This window comes from Parasteatoda tepidariorum, chromosome 7, assembly GCF_043381705.1.
Source record: "Parasteatoda tepidariorum isolate YZ-2023 chromosome 7, CAS_Ptep_4.0, whole genome shotgun sequence".
In the NCBI taxonomy this organism is placed as follows: domain Eukaryota; kingdom Metazoa; phylum Arthropoda; class Arachnida; order Araneae; family Theridiidae; genus Parasteatoda; species Parasteatoda tepidariorum.
Genome location: NC_092210.1, coordinates 28,298,881 through 28,311,994, shown reverse-complemented (window position 1 = coordinate 28,311,994; position 13,114 = coordinate 28,298,881).

Genomic DNA, 13,114 nt, shown 5'->3' with positions numbered 1-13,114 from the left:
TATACATATATATATACCTTTACGTGGCACCATAAACTCAGGTCTTTCTCTATCTGTTGGTAATACTAAACTTATTTACTTATTAAGCAAAATACATAAGCATGCAACTCAAACCAGGTTATTTTTTCTAGTAAGTCCGAGAATAAAAGGGAAGAAAGAGTTTCTAGAAAATCTGCAATAAAAGGGTTTATCTTTAAGTTTTCAAAGTTACCCTTCACCCTACGCCAGCAAGGTGGAGGAGGGGAGTTGAAGTTTGGTATCATTGGGTTGCTTTTAAAAAATATTTAATGTATCTAGCTTCACTTTTTGATCCGATGTATATTTCTCGAGATATTTGACCGTTTCGAAACTTCTTTGCTCTCTGTATATACAATATTATTCTCAAGTTCTGGCTCCAGAGGTAAGTAAGGGGGAGTAGTACAGCACGTAATGGAGCATTGTGATGAGTTTTTTTTATCTTACATCACGTTAGCGATAGACACAATTTTAATACTTCTGCTGCCTACTATTCTGGGATGTCCCGAAGTCATACTTACGGTGGTTGGTTGCTGGGCAGATTTTAAATTATTACTAAAATCAATTATTACTACAATCAATACATAAATAATTTTGACAATGCCGTGGACATCTCTAGGAACTAGTTGAAATTGAAATCAAAGCAATGGTGGGGCAGGTAAAAATTAAAAAAGATCAAAATGTCAAAGTATTTTTTTTTCTTCTTTTGTGCCTATTATAACATATTTAATGCATTGCCTATTCTGATTCAAACTTTCAAATACGCCATTAATGAATTCTTTTCTTTCACTAGATCACTAGTTCTTTCAGTTTGTTATTTTTACAATGCTAATCAGAGGGCCGAGATATCTGGTTGGTAGGGCATTGGGCCCAAGTCCAAAAGATCGTGAGTTCGATCCTCACCGGCCGATGAGTCCCCATGTAGTAAATGGTGACTGATGCACGTTTAATCTTTCGGGCCACAGTGTCCTACATGTTCCCGTAAGAAATCAATACCTTTGAGGGTTCCCAGGCAGCAAAATAATATTATCTCGAATGAGAAAGATGCAATATAATACTGCCGTGCTAGAAAAAGCTAGTCTCCTGAATCCTATCTTCTAATATTCGAAATAATATTGTATTTATAAGATTAAATAGTGTTCGTTCGAACTTTTGAAATTATCATCTAATTTATTATTTTTGGCTCAGCCCCACTTTTTTGTGAAAGGCTATCCCATATTATTAATAAATAAACATTTATTTATGAACGAAAACAATAAATTAAATATTGCTTAAAATATCATTTTTGGCTAATGCAATTTTATGCCAGAACACGCAAGAAAATATTAGTGGAAGTAGATTCTGTTTGCGAACGATATAACTCTACAAATTTTTTCTACTGTTGAGTTGTAACTTCTTCATGATTGTTTACAATTTACATCGCCATATTGTTTGTGGTCGTCAACTAGAATTAATCGTTTCAAATACTTAAGTTATTTATAATTTAGTACTTTTTATTAAACTTTATAAATTTCAATTATAGATACATGAAACAGTAAAGTAGTATAGAAGGTAGTGTTTTTCCTTCAGTTAAAAATCAGCTAGAAAAGTAATATAAAGCACGATGTGTTAGAGAAGGTGATGCTGCAGAAACATTCTGTATACTTATAGTCTTGACCGTTTAATTAAAATTTTTAAGAATTAATTTAATAATCATATATCTAATAAAGTAAGTTAATATTATGAATTGTGATCATTATTGACTATAAATAGTTCGCGTGTAGTAGTTTATTATAACGTATTGTCTAACTATAAATAATAAATACTGAAATTAGTTCAGAATATGCTTGTAAAACAATGTTTGCTTAGTTATTTGTCTGTGACAGAATTTTGCTGCAGCAATGAAAAAGATGAAAAATGATGGTCTGCTGACAAATTTGCCTTTTTAAAACAATTAAGATTTAATTATCTGCTACTTTTAGCTCAGTTAAAACCATTACATTGCTGAATGTATAAAGTTAAAAAACAAACAAAATTGTTTCCGTATTAAAATTTGTTTAAAATATTGTAAAACAATAAATCAAACATTTTTATCTAAACATTAAATTTCTTGAACACAGACTGATGAGTATGTGTTTAATTCATCATTATTTAGATTAATTTGTAAATGATTAAAAAATAAACAATAATATGATCAATTCATGTGTGAATTCTCCTGGTTGTTGTTGCAGTTCATTTACGTCGCACTAGAGCTGCACAATGGGCTATTGGCGACAGTCTGGGAAACATCCCTGAGGATGATCCAAAGACATGCCATCACAATTTTGATCCTCTGCAGAGTGGATTGCACCCCCGGTTCGGTAACCCGACGACCTGAACGCGAAGTCGAGCACTTTACGACAGAACAGTTTAACGAGGACCAATACATCACATACCCTCGACCCTTACGTAGACTAATCCAAGTGGTCACCCACCCGCACACTGAAGGCAGTCAATGATGTGAATTCGCTTGGATGGTTGCATTAGGGTCCGCTTCAGGTTTATGTGATTCATGCACCTTCTATCCCCCGAACACGTAATTGGCAAATATCCGTGGGAGAAAATGTTATCTAATCAAGTTTTTATTTTCCATCGACAGCTATTGGAGTTGTGTGAATTATATAGAATGAGAACATTCTCATTTAACGTGAAAGAGTCGTAAATTCGGAGATGCGAGAGAGAGTCTGATTGGCGAGTTTTTCACGAGTAAATATATTTTACCAGTCAGGTTCTTATTTGCTTCTCCGATTTCATATTTTTTTGTAGAAAGAGAAAACGGCCCCTTATGGAGCTTGCATTCTCTCTACAAGCGATTCACAAATGTAAGTACGCATAAAAGCGATTAGTTTGTCTTACATGCTTCTAAACCACAAGGCTTACTTGGATTCTACATAGAGCCGTAGTTCAAAATATTCTCACTTGTGTTGAGGATAATTCGATACAGAGTGAATGGCTCCTAAGCTGCGAAACTTTAAAATGAAGAAACCTTCACTCCTTATGCAGAAAATAAATAAATAAAATAAAGTTTTGCGCAGAGAGGCGATTGAGAATTTGATTGGAGAAACATATGTACTCGCGAAGAAAGTACAAATCAGATTCTTCTTCTCATCTGCCCGAAGCGAGGGTGCCATCCCCTCTGCAGAGCATCAAATTTGTGATGCCATGTCTTCGAATCATCTTCAGGGATGTTTCCCAGACCATCGCCAAAGGCCCTTTGTCCAGCTCTAGTGCTACGTAAATGAACAACTGCAACCCTCTCATCTGCAAACTTTCATAAGCATTTTTTTTTCAGAGTGCAGTGAGAATGTTCCTTTAATTTCTTAGTATTGCTAACTCAAAGTTATAAGCTAATTTTTGCATAGCTAATAGCTTACCACCTCTGATTACCCATCCAGTCCAGTTTTGTTTTCGATTTTGTAAATATATCTTCTTAATGAAATATATGAATATTTTCCTGTTTATATAAGTGAATTTAACTATCACCTTTTGAATCAAATAAGTTACTATATGAGTAGTTTGTGACGATTCATGAAGTGATAATTTATATAAATATGAAACAATCAACATTTTACCGATGAATTTATAACGTTTGCTTTCTACACGGTTTTTTCATTGAAACCTCATTTATCTTTTAATTTTCAATTTTTCTGGAATTCTTAGATTTACACTATGTCTTCTTTTGAAAATAGAATATATTTGGTGGGACAAGCATCATCTCTTATTGGTGTTTTAATGTCTTATTTTGGCATGATTCAAAAAGAAGATAGTACTGCTTGGTTATTTTATTACGTCGCAACAGTTATGTTTATTCTTGCCGTTTGTGTAATGATCCGCATGAAAAATTGCCATAGTGACAATACTTAATCGGATCGTATTCAGAATTCGAACTTATCCACTTTATCATTTGCCACCATTTTATGTATTCTGAGAATGTAATACTTCGGAGTTGGCAATTTGAAGCAATCGACATTTTACCAAGGAATTTTTAACGTTTGCTTTATACACGATTTTTTCATTGAAACCTCATTTATCATTTAATTTTCAATTTTTCTTGAATCCTTAGGTTTTCACTATGCCTTCTTTTGAAAATAGAATATATTTGGTGGGACAAGCATCATCTCTTATTGGTGTTTTAATGTCTTATTTTGGCATGATTCAAAAAGAAGATAGTACTGCTTGGTTATTTTATTACGTCGCAACAGTTATGTTTATTCTTGCCGTTTGTGTAATGATCCGCATGAAAATTTGCCATAGTGACAATACTTAATCGGATCTTATTCTGAATCCATACTTTTCAACTTTTGGTATGAGCCACCATTTTATATATTGTGAGAAGGTTATACTTCTGAGTTGGGATCTGCGCCTATTTAACATATTAATTTTTCACTCTGCATACAAAATTGGAGTTTTGCATATTCATTGGTGTACTTCTGTAACTGTGAAATGTATCTAATCTAGTTATTAGTATTAATTGCATGAAAATGTTATATCATCTAAATGTTTTTAAAAGGTTTGACTGTTACTGTTAATTATCATATAATTTTTTTGCCATCATCAGATAACTTTCAGGGTTTATTGATTTAAAACAGATGATTTTTTAAAAAAATAATGGGGAGATTTTCGTGTTGTGATCTACGTCAAAATAGTTTCCAAAATTTAGTGAGATCCCTGTAATTTAGCGTGATCTAATCTAAAAGAGAGAAAAAATAATGATAAAAATTAATACAATCGTGAATTAAACTTGTCAGTTCTGTAATGTATGACAGGAGAACAACTACATCAGAATGTAACGTAGAATCATGTGTCTCTTGTTCTGCCTTCGTACTGAAGTTCCCCTCCCCCTCATCCCTGCTTACAATTCAGTCTTTCAATGTGCTTTCTGGATTGCCTTTGCGAATTTAGTTGGCATTACAGATCATGATACCGAAATATCCCAAAAATAATTGTTTAAAAAAGCATTTTAATGTAATATTGTTTAAAAAAAATTGTAAATAAACTATTGTTTAAAATTATATTGATATTGTTTAAAATTTATTGTGCTGTGATCTTAAAATTCAATAATTAAAATTATAAGCAATAAGTATGAAATAAGTTACAGCACGTTTGAAACTGCATTTTGATCTTATTATTCCTATGAATTTTTCTGAATGTTATCTAAGAACAAAGTGAAAATTTAATCTGGATGTTAAATATGTATTTTTTTTTATTAAAATAACAAATGGGAGAAAGTCTGTGAATTCTTTTACCTTGGTTTTCTTTAGTTAACTAATAATGCATTTCTATTCCATGTTCAATAAAATTGATTCAGATATGTTCATGAGCATTGAATTTTTGATGTAGTAATATAGTTTAAAATATTTTGTTATGGTTTATTTTCTATAGTACTATCATAAACTTATGTATTTTTAAAAAGAACCGTGCTAATCAAATTCAAATGAAAAAAATTTATTTAAAATCGAATATATCACATGCTATAAATAAAAATCAAAAAATTATGAACTCTGATAGCTATCCATATTATTCAACTGGAGTAGAATATTGACCTTGTAATTTTTAACAGAACTTTAAAGTAGTTGACTTCTGAATTTTTCTTATTCTGAAATTTCATGATTCTCAATTCTTAACTAAACTAGTTTGACTTTTAATTATAAATATTATTTTTATCTCAGCTATAGACATTGTGAAATAATTCTTAAGTCATCAGGTTGATAATATTATAAATGATTTAGATTAGAGATGTGCCAGGTCTTAAAATGTTGCTGGTTCTGAATACCTGTGAAAATTAAATATTTTACCTGGCCAGTTCTGGGCACCCAGTAAAAATTTTATTTGCTTCATGTCCAATTCTAGGTAACTAGTAAAATTTGGATTTATTACTTGGCCGGGGGTTATAAAACTTATGCGAAGCATTCTAAAAATCATATTTTCTATTGTACAAATATTTCCAATGATATAGTTCTAAAAGAATTTATTGTGCATATATACAAGAAAAAAGTAATTAAATTTCAGATTTTCTTAAAATTAACAAAATACTGGGTGACTGTAATTCACCCAAAATATCTGAGAGAAATATTGGGTGACTTTTCAAGTAGGGAATGATTAATGTGAAGATTTGTTATATAGTAGAGACATATAATTGTACTTGTCTTTTTAATTAATTAATTTCTCATTTAACTTATTTAAACTTTTCGATACTTGATAAGATCCAGTGACCGCGGAAGTATCTCAAGAGTGAGAGGGGACTTCTCTCTTTATGTATATATGTGTACACAAATCCAAATTTTCTGGACCTCACAAAATGGCTATAAGAATTCAAACTTGCAATTTTAACTTCATGATTTGAATTGTTTTAAAATTAAAATAAATGTTGAAAAAGAAATTGTTTACCTGTAAGTTATTTACCTCTCATTTAACGATATATATATATTTTTTTATTCTGTTCCACTGTATTTTTTTTCTCTGTCTGCTGTGACATTTATAATCAAGAATTTTCCCTATTGGGGTCGTATATTTTCTCTGCAAGGGAATGATTTGGTTCCAGTTTTCAACTGGGAAAAGTTAAAGCTCACTTGAAATTGTTTTTTTTCTTCTTTTTTCAAAATTAAGGTACAGAAAAATATGTATTTTTTTTTTCAAAATTTATTTAAGCAAACATTGAGTGAAAAAATTTTTATGTTAGAAGGGACTGTGTCTCTTCTAAGAGTACAATATGAAAATACACTAAAATGGAACGGATATAGTTAGCTTAATTTTAGAGTTTTAATAGATTTTTCTGGCAATATATTAACATTACAGTTTTTTGAAAATAGTTTTGTTTTTGAATAATTTCAGTTACAAATTCTTTGTGTCATTAAAGTTTTTTTTTTAATAAAAGGACAGGATCCTCAGTTACTAACCATGTAAATTTAATATTACTTTTTTTAGAAAAAAAAATTCTGTGAATAAATAGGTGTTATTTCTCTTAAACTAGTACGTACAATAAAAATTTTATTTTTCATTTTCTTTGAAAAGTATAACATGAGAGAATAATATTCTGACATCAAAATTTTTTTTAAACGAAAGAGGGGAAAAAAGAAAAAATTGTGAGAGGGAAAAACAGAAATATATTCCAAGATGCCGAGGAAAGAAGGTTCTTTACATAACATTTCCTTTGCTGGTTCAATATTTAAATTTTCATACTGAGTAAAAGACAATGGTTTTAAAACCTGCTGTATATTTTTTATTGTAACTAAATGAAATAGCAACTACATTTTTAAATGAGTTAATGTATTGTATATATAGTGTATATACAATATATAGTGGTGGTAATTTAGAGTTACAGAATGGGATATGGTGGCTTAAGAAAATAGCAAATAATTGATAAAACAAATAAATAAAAAACAATAAGTTAAAAATCTCATTAAGAATCATTTTCGAGGTTTATTTGTTTGACATTTTTAACTACGCAAATAAATAAATTCCTTTCTTAATACCATTAAGAGACCTGAACTAAATAAACAAAATAGAAATTGATATGCATGTTTGAAATTTTGAAGATCTGGGATTTGAATGGAATGCATTTATCCGAAATATTCTTGTTAAACCATTTGCATTTCTGTGAGTGAATTAAAATATTACTGGTTGTGTTGACTAAAAATGTTAATTGTGTGTTGAAAAACAATGTATGATCTTATTTGTATTATTAATGAATATATAATGCATATTAAGAGTGTATATACTCACTGTAAAATATCATCTTAACTGTACTGAATCTTTGAACCTCAGTTTATTATTTTTGACTTGCTAGTATGTACTGAGCATTTTAAAAAATTGCATTTTTTTTTCTATGATTATCATCAGCTTTTTCTTATTGTTTTTCAAAATCAATTTTGCTCTGCTGAATTTTCCAATTAACCCAAATAAAATTTTATGAAAAGAGTTAATATGTTACTCCGATCTGATGTACATGGGCGTCGTTGGTGAGGTAATAGGGACGATGAGTATAATTTCCACTCAATAATTCAAAATCTCTAAAAAAGTCCCCCTAATATTTCAGGCAAATTAAAAAAACCAATTATGAATCATCATTAATTTAAAATCGTTCAAATTAAAAACGAGAAGGAGATTAAAAAAAATAATCTATCTTTTTACAAATATTTAGCAGACAAAAGATTTTGTTTTCTTATGTGTGAAATTTAGAGAGCTTTTGTGGCTGTGTATTTTAGTTTCGTTCCCCTCAAAAATTTGTATCCCTGTGACGGACATTCTAGTGTGCAATTGTTAATATGGCTGCTCATTAACATGTTTTTATAAATGAAAAAAATTAAAAACATTTTACATATAAGTAAAACTATGCTTCTGAAACTGAATAGTTTTTGTCAAAATTATGCTGGTTCAATCACTTTTTCAAAAAATGTTTTTATTTATTTATTTTTTAATTTTATTAAAATTTTGACGTAATGCCCAATGTGCAAAAAAAAAATGGGCCACTTGAATAAATTTTAACCGAAATATTCTAATTAATATAGCGCAGACGATATTTTAAGTTGTGAAATCAGACACAAAAACGTAGTTTCTCTGAACAAGCATACCTATTTTTCAACGGATTCGGATTTCTGACCCTCAAAATATGGTCCCTGTTGTTTGGTCTCCTTAGACTTAATTTTACATTTTGGCTTATCTTGAGACTTTTTAAGAAAATTGAAAAAATTTTGCACAAAACTATAACATTTGTTTTTCCAATGAAAATTTCATGCAAAAAATACATTTTAGTAAATATTCGCCATTTTTTATTCTTTTATTGAATAATAGTTAAATAGTTTTAGAATTCGATATCTCAGGAACTATTCAACCGTTCTCGCTCAAATTTTGTAATTATACACTTTAAAATAATGTAAAAAATTCTATACATCACAATTAAAAAATTTTCGACTATTATTAAATAAATTAAAAAATAATTATTTATTACTAAATATCTACTAAAATATATTTTTTTATATGGAATTATCTTTAAGCGAATTTTGTATTAGTGTGCAATAAATTTTTAATTCTCTTAAAGCGTTCTCGAGATATGGCGAAATACGTAGGGAGTAAAATTAACATTAAGAGGTCCAAACTTTGGATCGCTCTCCTTACCAAACTAATGGGAACCATATTTTCCAGATTGCTGCTATCTCCTATATTTTGGGAGTCAGAAATCCGAATCCGTTGCAAAAAAAGATGTGTTTATTCAAGAGAAAGTACATTTTTGTGACTGATTTCGTAACTTAAAATATCGTCTGCGCTAATTAATTGGCATATTTGAGGTCACCCCCTCGAACCATTAAGATTGAGTCCTAAAACGTGAAGATCCGATCATTAGNTTTTTTTTTTTTTTTTTTTTTTTTTTTTTTTTTTTTGGAGCACTGTACATATTTGTAGTATAATTAACTTGCCCATGGTTTTTATTGTACGTTTTTTATAATATATGGCCCCTACAATTTTGTGAGGTGAGCAGTTGAAAATTAGGACCCCTTAATATTAATTTTACTTTTTGCGTATTTCGTTATATCTTGACAACATTTTAAACGAATTGAAAAATTTGTGCGCATAATTATAAAATTTGTTAAAGTCAAAAACTTTTAATTGCAAGGTATGCATTTTTTTGTATAATTTAAAGGAATACAATTTTAAATGGCAAAATACAAAATTTGAGCGAAATCGATCGTACGGTTCCTGAAAAATCATATTTTTAAAACTCAATTTCTTAGTAACTATTCTACCGATTTCGCTCAAATTTTATATTGTGTTAAAATTACATTCTTTAAAATGATGTAAAAAATTGTATACCTTACAATTCAAAACTTTTTGACTATTATTAAATAAAATAATAGATATTTTCTCAAAGTTATTTTTTGCATGGAATTATTTTCTTTGAATAAACAAATTTTATAATTGTGTTTAAAAAAATTTCAATTCGCTTGAAAAGTTCTCGAGATAATGCGAAACGTTAACGTGTTAACATTAACGTGTCCAAATTTGGGACCCCGTTCTCCTGACCAACTATTATAATCATATTTTCCAGATTGCGGCTACCCCAATATTTTGGAGGTCAGAAATTCGAATCCGTCGATAAAAAGGTATGTATACTCAGAGAAAGAACGTTTTGCGTTTGATTTCGTAATTTAAAATATTGTCTGCACTAATTAATTAGGATATTTGAGATCACTTCCTCGAACCATTAAGATTGAGTCCTGGAACGTTAAAATCTGATCATTAGATCAAGAGTTATTCTGGGTGGTTCGTTATTTTACGCACTGTCCAACTGTTTAAATATTATTTTTTGCGACGAAAATTAACAAGCGGCACACTGGAATAATGCATCGTAATTTAAAAGGCACACTATTCAAAAAAGGTTCGTCATCTCTGCACTAGACCAAAAACATAATTTTTAACATAACAGTTAGCAGGACTAAAGCATATGCTTTAGTCCTGCTTATCATTATGCTTGCTTAGATATTTAAGGTATCCGACTAGGTCTAGAACGTCAATTTTGACGAAAATTTTAATTTTTTTTTATTCACTAGTTTTTTTCTCCACACACTTCTGTTTCTAAAACTGTTTTATTTGTGAAGATCAGCTAACTAGAAATGAAGTTATTTTAGAATAATATTAGCAACATTTACTACAAAAAACTTGAAATGTAAACTTTAAGCACGTTTATTGAAAAATCTATTTTCGAGTAAATTTAGAATATGTAAAACATTATATCTTAAAAACTTACGAAGTAATCAAGTTAAAATTTTTCACAGTTATTAATTAATGTTTTGTGAAGGCAATGACCCACAGATAAATGTGTATATAGCATGATTGTTATTTAAGAGGTCTTTTTTTTTTAATTGCTACCCCAAAAATTTAAAGAATTTTTGTGTTGTAACATTCAAAAGCTTATAACTTTTTAAAATTTTTCTTAGTTTTTGGGTCATTGCCTTCTCTAATATCATAAAATGATACATGTAAAAGGAAAACTAATGATATTAAATTCATTTTGTGTTAGAGTGTTTTGCGTTATTCCATTTTTTTGCCGATTTTTTAAAAAAAATGTACCATTTTTAATATTTTTTATATTTGTATCGTTGTTTTATTACTTTAGTAGCAAGTTTTAAGCTATGATGTTTTAAAAAATATACAAATAATATTACATAACAAAAATTTTTTAAAAAAATGCCTCCGCACCTAGTCGGATACCTTAAGCAAGCACAATAAAATTTCCACCAGAACTTTGCCAGGCCAAATAAAATCTAGTCCAAATGAAAAGTTTCGTATAACACCATCAAGGAATAGCTAGCATGTTTGCAGTGATTCGCTCTTATATATGACCTTCACTTTTACCAGTTTTCTCTTTCATAAGTAGAATCCCAAAAAAGCTATTTTAACAGCAACAGAAAAAGAATAGATCAAAAACACGCAGCTTCATAGATAAAGCGGAAAAGGAACACGCAAAATTAATTTACTGAAGCGTAAAGCAATCCAGTTGAGCTTTACATTTCTCAGTTCCGCTTGCACGATTTTCTATAACAGACAAAGTAATAACAATAAAGTTAGATGGTTCTTTGTATAGGCTACAGGATTTAATGTAATTTTAAAAAGTTGTAATGACTATAGTGCTCAACTAACACTCTAATTTAAATGTATCTTTTTTATCTCAAAATATTTATTTATAGCAGAGATTTAAAGTGTATATTCACTGAATTATTACAGTAAGTTTGATTATTAATATGCTTAGTAAAATGAGAAAAGTAAATTCTCGCAATAGCTTTTCATGATTATTTAATGGATTGTAAGATTTAGATTATTGTAACGGAAAAAAATAAAGAAAATCCTCTCCAAGTTCCACTTTATAATGATCATTATTATTATTATTTTAATATGATATTTTAATGTTATTAATTTAATATAAGTAATCTTTTTTTTCTAACTTTTATTAGATAAAAAGTTTCTTTTCCGAATTCTTATAACCAAATAACTTAGTTCGGATACTAAATCAGTCAACCATGAAAATGTATTGACAAATAGAAAAAAGTGAATAATTCCCGACCTTCAATTTTATTTTCTGAATGAATTTTTATTGCTAGATTCTTTTGTAAATGTCAAATTCATGGGGCAGTTATTCTACCTTTTCTTCCTCTTGTTTTTTTTTTCTTTTTTTCCTTGCTTTTTCAGTAGTCACTTTCTCAGAAATGTGCTGAACTATAAAAAATATCGTATTTTTTCTGTTTTTGCATATTTTTAATAAGATTACAAACTGCTTACACTATTTATTTTATTTAAAAGCATGCTAGCCTAGCTTTTAGACCGTAAAATAGTGAAACACGTTTTTTGAAGTTAAATGACATCCAGCAATAATAAAAATAAAGATAATAGTACAAAGGTGTTTTTTTTTTTCTTCTAAGGGCATTATTAAATTGGAAAAAACTGTCATTCCTGAGATTTCAGACCCATGTTGATCTTCAAAAATTAATATTTAATCATGTTTATGCTGTCTGCTACGAAATGTGTCAAATCTCATTAGATGCATATTTACGGTATTATTACCTATAAAGTAAACTAATATTCCTATATTCAGATATAAAAGTTTCAGTTAGCAATGTAACGTGTTTCCTAATGGAAACTTTTATGTATTTTTATTATTTGATGTGTCGTGGTCACCAAAAATTGGTCACTTTGGGTGGTGACTTTCTGCCACTTTTTGATTATGTGTTAATCAATAATGAGATCAGTAATCATGACTGTAAAGACTTAATTGAAGTAAATAATGTTTGTTCTTACGTCGTAATATCAGTGGAAGGGGTTAAGCAGATGATGAAATAATAGAAACTAATAATGTGTGCTGTGTTGTTGTTATGTAATGCAACAAACTGTACCCTAGAAGAATACTGATATGTTTTTGTATGAATGGTCAGGCTCCAATAAATTTGAAATTTTTTTTAAATTGAAAAAATTAAATAAAAAAAGTTTGAATTGTAATAAGCAAAATTGTTTGAGATAATTAAGAGACTATTGTGTATCTCGAATGAACGAGCATTTTTTATTTTTTTAGTTTATCAAAAATTAAAAAAAGAAA